This window comes from Thalassophryne amazonica, chromosome 9 (assembly GCF_902500255.1).
Source record: "Thalassophryne amazonica chromosome 9, fThaAma1.1, whole genome shotgun sequence".
NCBI classification, from domain to species: domain Eukaryota; kingdom Metazoa; phylum Chordata; class Actinopteri; order Batrachoidiformes; family Batrachoididae; genus Thalassophryne; species Thalassophryne amazonica.
In genome coordinates this window covers 23,043,856-23,052,326 of record NC_047111.1, presented here as the reverse complement: position 1 = coordinate 23,052,326, position 8,471 = coordinate 23,043,856, and the positions used below count along the sequence as shown (strand labels likewise).

At 42.5% G+C, this 8,471-nt stretch overlaps 1 protein-coding gene across 1 annotated transcript in view; it reads left to right on the top strand.

Moving 5' to 3' along the window:
* Window positions 1-5,126: 5,126 nt before the first annotated feature.
* Window positions 5,127-8,471, top strand: part of slc8a4a (solute carrier family 8 member 4a) — a 45,070-nt gene continuing 41,725 nt past the window's right edge. Inside the window, exons 1-2 of the mRNA XM_034177767.1 lie at window positions 5,127-5,236; window positions 5,642-5,709. The gene's annotated coding sequence lies outside the window, so the exon portion shown is untranslated. The remainder of the gene's footprint in view (window positions 5,237-5,641; window positions 5,710-8,471) is intronic.

Here is an 8,471-nt window from a genome sequence, read left to right as displayed (position 1 = left end):
ATGCACTTTTTAATGCACTTTTTTTTCATGTGATTTTTCACTTGAACCCTAATTGAAAAAGGTAAAACAGTTTTCCAGTTCTCTAATTCACCTGCAGCTGATTAGAAAGTCTCATTGTTCTCTCACTGTCATTCTTCTGCTAGGTTTGCCGTTGTCTCCCCCCCGGGAAGGTAAACTGCAGCTTGTGTTCATGAATATTACAATCACCACCAATAAGCAGTAAATTAACAGGAGCCACAGGGAGATTAGACCTAATGTCACACCAGCAGTGTGGCTCTAAAGATATTCATTAAGTTCATCATCATTCTCAAGTCCACACTGAAATACCTCATCCAGGCTACGGCTACAAAATATTGATGGTTACTATGGCAATACCTTTAGTTTTCATTTAGCACCACCCAGAGGTCATAAACTCCACTTACTTTATATGTCGGAGGGGCAGTGATCATCTGGGTCTCAGTTTTATTTTAATTTTAAGATAATGACATTTGACACCACCTATACTTTTTCAGAAATAAGCAGGCATCTAGATTTATAAGGTGGCTCGCTCCTTTTTTTAACCTCTACAAAGGAAGTTGTTTTCAGCACCTTGGTGACTAAGTGGTCAATGCACTTGATTCCAAACCAGAAGGTTCCCAGTTCATGACCTTTCTCCATGTAATGTGGAGTCCAGTCAGGAAGGGCATCTGATATAAAGCTTTGACCAAATCAACATGCAGGAAGGTATCAGATCTGCTGTGGTTCCCCCAAACAAAAATAACTTAATGAAAGTTTTTTCTTCTGTAAAACATCTCAAAAAGGCATGTATTACATAATAATAATAATAATAATAACAATAATAATAATAAATGTATATAACAAAACTGATGCATACCCAAATAATCAAAGTGTCTGGTTCTATGATTGTCCTGGATTAAGGCCAAGATCCAGACTTGTAATGACTCGCTGGACTCAGAACATCAGACATCAGAACTATCTGTATGCGGTGAAAGTGTTGAATTCGAGGAGACATTCATTTTTCTCACCAGTAACATTCATGTCTCTAGGTCCTCTGCCTTTGTGATAATAGACGTCTGGAAAGGCCTTGAGCCTTGAGTCTTGAGCTTGCTGGACAGAGGTGTTTGATGAGGTTGTTACCTTTACAGGAGAGTGAAGGACCAAGTGTTTACAGTCTTGATGTAAGGTGATGACTAGATGTCTTTTGTACCAGGTCTTTTTAAAGCATCTTTAGGTATCCCTACAATGACTTTGTGACAGAAGAATTGTTACTTAGGAAGACTCAGATGAGAAGTATTACCTGCTACACCATCGACTGCAGTAGGAACATTGGCTACAGCATTTTAGCCATGTGGTGTATTTCTCTGAGCATGCGCCATCACACAAGGGCCTCACTTTTGAGGTTTCACCTGGCTGCAGCAGACAGATGGTTACTTTTGAGAGATGGATTGGACCAGTTGTCTATGGGTGTTGTCATGCAGGACCTGTGATGTGGTGGACGTGGTACATGCTCATATAGTAAATAATACAGTAAGTCCCTTTGGCTGGGTTAGGCTGTTTTTTCACTCAGGGTCACCACAGCGGATTCATGGTAGATCTTGCATGTTGAATTGGCACAAATTTTATGCTGGATGCCCTTCCTTACGCAACTCCACATTACATGGAGAAATGTGGCAGGGGTGGGGTTTGAACCAGGAACCTTCTGCACCAAACCCAAGTGCACTAACCACTTGGCCATCACCCCTGCTGCTCCTTTCAAAATCAAAGTGCAAGTGCAGGACTCAACAAAGCAGCTCTGGTTTTTAAGATCGTTTACTCTAAAACTTAGCAGGGTCCAGTACACAAAAAGGCAGTCCAAAAACAGCAAATAAATCAGGTACATCAGGCGATAAGGTGTGGTAAAAAAAAAAACAGGCAGGTGGTCAAAAAACATAACGTGGCAGCAGGACTAGAAAAAGACAGATGCAGCTGGAAGCGAAGGCATAAAGCAACCAGTGCAACCAGTGAATCTTATATACACCCTGGTGATGAGCTACAGATTAGAAACAGGTGTGTGGAAAGCTCCAGAATAGGGTGTGGCCCAAACAGTGTGCACCACCTCCCACCAAGCAAAAAGAGACAGAGAAGAGAGATATGGAAAGACAAAGCCCAAGCAGGAAAAACCCAGCAAGAGAAACCACACACTGATAAAACAATCAACCTAAAATGAAAAAAACAACAAAAAAACAACAACAACAACAACAAAACAACAAACAGAAGAAACATAATACAAAAGTCCAAACCCTGACAAGATTTGAAAGCACTAACACCTGCTTAATGTGTCATCACTGATTTTGGTGGTTTTCCAGCAAAATGATTTCTTTTTTCCCCCTCCTTCTGTTTGCAGTTTTGTTTCATGTTAGCCAAACCCTGACAAGATTTGAAAGATTCAGTAGAATCTGACAGTCACAACAGCTGTCTAGCACCAACATCAGGTCAAAATTGTCATCCATAGGTAACTTATTTTATGGTACTGATGTAGACCTGGCTTTAAACACAACTCTTGTTTCTGTTCCAGTTCAGAAATTCTGCTCTTCTAATACTGTTTTGCAAATATGCTGTATAATTGTCGCCAAACCATACTACACCCAACCCAAACAAACCCAATTCAAACCAACCATACTGAACCCAACTATACTAAAGCAAACCAAACCAACCATACGGAACCCAACTAAACTAAACTAAGCTAAACTATACTAAACCAAACCAAACTAACACAACCCAAATCAGACTAAAGCAACGAAACACAACCCAACCCAACCAAATCTAATTCAACCCAACCATACTGATCCCAGCTAAACTAAACTAAGCTAAACTACACTCTAAAACATGCTGCTGCATTTAGTTATGTCTACTTGCTACCTCTCTTTAACATAAAGAGCTCTTACAAGTTTTGGATGTTGAACTCAACTTTACAAGTTGAGTTGAGCTGTAAAGTTGACTTCAACATCCAAAACTTGTAAGAGCTCTTTATGTTAAAGAAAGGTAGCAAGTGGCCATAACTAAATGCAGCAGCATGTTTTAGAGTATAGACTAAACCAAACCACATCAACACAACCCAAATGAAACTAAACCAACCCAACACAACCAAAACCAACCAAACCATAGTAAACCCAAACCAACCAAACCTAACTCAACCCAACCATACTGAACCCAACTAAACTAAACCAAACCAAGCCAAGCCAACCCAACACAACCCAAACCAAACCAACCCAAATGAAACTAAACCAACCCAACACAATCCAAACCAACCATACTGAACCCCAGAAAACTAAACCAAACCAACCCAACACAACCCAAATGAAACTAAACTAAACCAACCCAACACAATCCAAACCAAATCAACCCAACCCAAACACTGCCCAAATCAAACTAAACCATTCCAACACAACCCAAACCAAGATAAATCCAAACCATACTAAACCCACCCCAACCAAACCCAACTCAACCCAGCCATACTGAACCCAGCTAAACTAAACTAAACCAAACCAACCATACTGAACCATGGTAAACCCAAACCAACCAAACCTAACTCAACCCAACCATACTGAACCCAACTAAACTAAACCAAGCCAACGCAACCCAACCCAACCCAAACCAAACCAACCCAAATTAAACTAAACCAACCCAGCACAATCCAAACCAACCATACTGAACCCAACAAAACTAAACCATACCAAATGAAACTAAACCAACCCAACACAATCCAAACCAACCATACTGAACCCAACAAAACTAAACCAAACCAAACCAAACCAAACCAACCCAACCCAAACCAAATCAACCCAAATGAAACCAAACCAACCCAACACAACCCAAACCAACCCAACATAATCCAAACCAAATCAACCCAACCCAAACACTGCCCAAATCAAACTAAACCATTCCAACACAACCCAAACCAAGATAAATCCAAACCATACTAAACTCAACCCAACCAAACCCAACTCAATCCAGCCACACTGAACCCAACAAAACTAAACCAAACCAACCCAACACAACCCAAACCAACCCAAATGAAACTAAATCAACCCAACACAATCCAAACCAAATCAACCCAACTCAAACACTGCCCAAATCAAACTAAACCATTCCAACACAACCCAAACCAACCCAAACCAAGATAAATCCAAACCATACTAAACCCAACTCAACCCAGTCATACTGAACCCAGCTAAACTAAACTAAACCAAACCAAACCAACCATACTGAACCCACAAAACTAAAGTAAACTAAATCAAACCAACCCAACCAAAACAAAACGCTTCCCAACCCAAATCAAACCAACCCAACACAACCCAAATCAAACTAAACCAACCCAACACAACCCAAACCAAACGCTGCCCAAATCAACCCAACCCAAACCTCATCTGTGAGACTTCATGTGTCGTGTGACTGAATAAAAATGGATTATTGTTGCTGTGGTTTTGGAGTGTCTCCCTCATTCACTGTAGACTTCTGATGCGCAGCGAGTGTAGCAGCCGTGCGTGTATCAGCCGTACGTGCAGCGCCGATTGTGAACGTCTCCTCCCCTGTTTCTGCAGTGTTGCCGCTTTTCCCTTTGCGCTCATCGTTTCTTGTGCCACTGCCAGAGTCAGCCAAGATTTGCATGGGCAGAGCAGCTCCCTCCTCTTTATTGTCCGTGGGCTTCGTACCCATCTCGCCCTGATCCGCCTGCGTCCTCTCAAAGCTTCATTCATTCATCCCCGGTGTGCCGTTTGGTTCTGTGCGTTCTCCGCCGCTTTCTCTTTATTTCCGAACCGGAGAAAACACATTTCAATCCCGTTTCAAACGGACTCTTTGGGGGAATTTCTGCAGGAAGGATGAAGGCAGTGTTTGCAGTTTAAAATTTTATTCTTGTTATTTTACGCATCACAACCGCGCACCTGCAAAAGCTGAAAACGCATTTTTTTTTTTTTTTCTGTGCCCCTTGAAAATTCGGTGCAGCGGTGGAACAATGAGAATATGATGAGAGGAACTAACAGCTGGCAGCGCTAAGTTTGCTGAGGTACTGTCGGATACCTGCCAGAAAAATAAAGCATCAGCACCGTGGATAGCTCCGCGTCATTTCCAACAGAACACCGGCGCAACGAGGCAGCAGGTTGCTGCGTGAATGTGGCGCACGGAGCGTCGTCCTCCGCTGGGCCGGTGTACGGTTCGGACGGTGTGTCCGGCATCCAGCTGAGAATCGGGACTTAATGTGAGTATGTGTGAAAGTACCGCGCGCACGGAATGGATGAGTCTGTTTGTCTGTGGCGCATAGATCAGATAAACCGCTTTTCCCTGCAGCTGGAAGGCGCGATGATCCAGCTGTCTGAGAACAGCTGCAACTATTATTTATTCTTAATAGCCTCCTGGTCCTCAATGGAAATAAGTGCTTACACTTTACTGTGTTGTTCAAGTATTTTAATGTGCACTGTATATATTTTTGTATTTTGCACATTATTTGACTAAAAATTCAGTCAATCCGTCACCCTGCGTGTAGTGTTTTATGTGCATTGGTTCCATATTGGCGCACATTTTGCTGCCGACTGTTCTTGTTACTTTTCAGTGTTAAAAGAGTCAAAAATCAATTCATTTCCGCTGTTTTTTCTTTTCTTTTTAGACGAAAGTGAAAAATAAGTTCGTTTCCTGAGGCTACAACTTCACTGACTCACAGGCGGCTGCACCCAGGTGAGTAATGCGTCTCTAGCAAATATGTTCTAATGCTGCACATTCCAACATGAGCATCCCGCTGTGTCCTCTTTTAGTTTTCTCCATCACAGTGAGCTCTCAGCCTCTAACAGCCAAGGCACTAACACCTGCTTCATGTGTCATCACTGATTTTGGTGATTTTCCAGCAAAATGATTTCTTTTTTCCCCCTCCTTCTGTTTGCAGTTTTTTTTTCATGTTAGCCATACAGGGTGCTGTGATTATTTTTTCTTTACTTGAGCAGGAATGTGATGTGTGGGGGCTCTCTACAAACTGAGGCTGCCACCATTTGAACAAACACAGACCATCTCTTTCAAAATGACTGCTTTCATCAACGTGTGACTCATTATATACAACTGTTTACTCAGAACCTTGCTCACCCAGCCAGAGGCACATTTCAGGGCCAAATTGTAATCGATGTGGGTCAGTGGCATTTCTTGACAGGCTGAAATAACTGAAAGGTGCATAAAATGAATAAATAAATCATAATAAAAAATAAAAAAAACAAACAAACTGCAACAGAAGCACTAAGCATCTAAAGAGGAAAGGTTGGTAAAATTACAGTTGTCCCTTTTGACATGATTCTCGGGCACAGCAGGAGGCAGGAGGCACAATGCAAACTCTCAAGCAGCTGGTAGGATGGAAAAGGCTTTATCATAAATTCTGGCAGAGGGTCTGGTACACAAAAATGCAGTCAGCAAGGTGAATGTACAGGCAGGTGTAATAAAAAGGCGTCGGCAAAAATACAAGCTGAGGTCAGAGCACAGCAATCAAAGTTACAAGGGCTAAGAGAAAAGGCAAGATCAAGAAAAACAGGCCCGGTCAGCAATGAGGATCTATGGCTAGGAACTTGGAACACAGATACAACAGCTGGAATGGAGATAGTAACGTCAACCATCAAGCAAGTGAGACGAAAAAATGCAGGGTGTTGTGAAAGTGTAGGTACACGGACCCACAACAGGGGGCGTAATGAACGGACAATGGAGGAAGGTGAATAACAAGGTTTACTATTGTGAAACGAGCACAATGAATACAACAATCAACAATTTGGGGTCGAATCCGCTGGTGTCGTGTGGGCAGGCTCGAAGGTAGGAGACGTCCGTCTCAGTCGAACCGGAACCACCCAGATCTCCTCTGCCACCAAACCCTGGAAATACTGGAACCGCCAAGTCCCGAAGTCCCAGGTGGCCACTGCCTCCGCTCGTCGGATCCGGTACTGCTGGCGGGAGAGAGCAACAACACAGGCGTGGATGCGACAGCACCCAGTAACGGAGAGGGGAGAAGCCGCCTCCACCTCTAGTCACAAGTTGGCAGGCAGGTGAGTACTTATCCAAGCAATTTAGCTTATAGTAATCAGCTGTCCTGAAAAAGGTTTAACAAGTCTTTTGTTAGTCAGAATATAAATGCAGAGAACGTTACCTTAGTCTAAAGGCGATATCTCGGCACTGAGGTGGAGACGCCGTCCTCCTGATATACCTCTGTGCTGAGTGGAACAGCTGGGTCCAGTGATGGGTGACAGCTGTCACCCAGGCTGCTCCCATAAGGCGGCAGCGCCCTCTGGTGCCTGGAGCCCGCACTCCAGGCAGGGCGCCCTCTGGTGGTGGTGGGCCAGCAGTACCTCCTCTTCAGCGGCCCACACAACACAGGGCTTAAATACATAGTGATGTGATTAGAAGCAGGTGCGTGAGCAGGCAGGAGGAGGGCGTGGACTAACAAAGAGGAGAGGCAACTATGTGAGACAAGAGAGTGCTGTGACAGGTAGATAAGGAGATGACAAAATGGGTGTGGCCAACAGAGATGAGGATTTACTGGTGAAGGGCAAGAGAGTGCAGTGATGAAAAGGCGTGACTATGAAACAAATGAGACTGAGGGTGAACACGAGAACCAAGATGAGAAGAGACAGACAAGGGAGCACAGTGACAACATGGACATGACTAGAACCATAATCTAATACTAAACTAACAAGACAGAGAAAAACAACTCAAACCAAAGGCTGCATGAAACCTAAACATGAGCAGAATCAAATTAGATAACAAATAGAAAAGACTGCAGCAAGGACAACAAGAAAATCAAAACCTGAAACTAGAACAGAACTGACATGAATAATACAACTGAAGACTAATGTGGCAAACTTGAGAAATCAAACTAGTGACACAAGCAATCATGAAACAATCAAAAACAGTGGATCAAAATTAAACTAAACAAGAACGGAACTCAACACGTGGCTGAAGTGTGATGCACATAAACAACAAGCTGTGACAAAAGCAATGATGAACAAAAATCAAAAACAGTGGACCAAAGATTAAACTAAACCAGAATGGAACTCAAAATGTGGCTGAAGTGTGATGAACAGAAAACAAGCAGCTGTGACAAAAAAGCAGATTAAAAAGAAATCAATAAGGACAGACTGGCAGAAAAACATAATCACAAATGGAGCAGGGGCAAATCATGACACCTTTTTTAAATTTCTGATTTAGTAGAAAGATTAAATAAAAAATGTGGTATTTTATTGGAATCAAGTGTCTCGGTGAGAAATCCATTTAAATAATTTATATGCTGGGTGAAGAATTTTAGTATTACAAATTATATATATATATATAAACGCAACACTTTTGGTTTTGCTCCCATTTTGTATGAGATGAACTCAAAGATCTAAAACTTTTTCCACATACACAATATCACCATTTCCCTCAAATATTGTTCACAAACCAGTCGAAATCTGTGATAGTGAGCACTTCTCCTT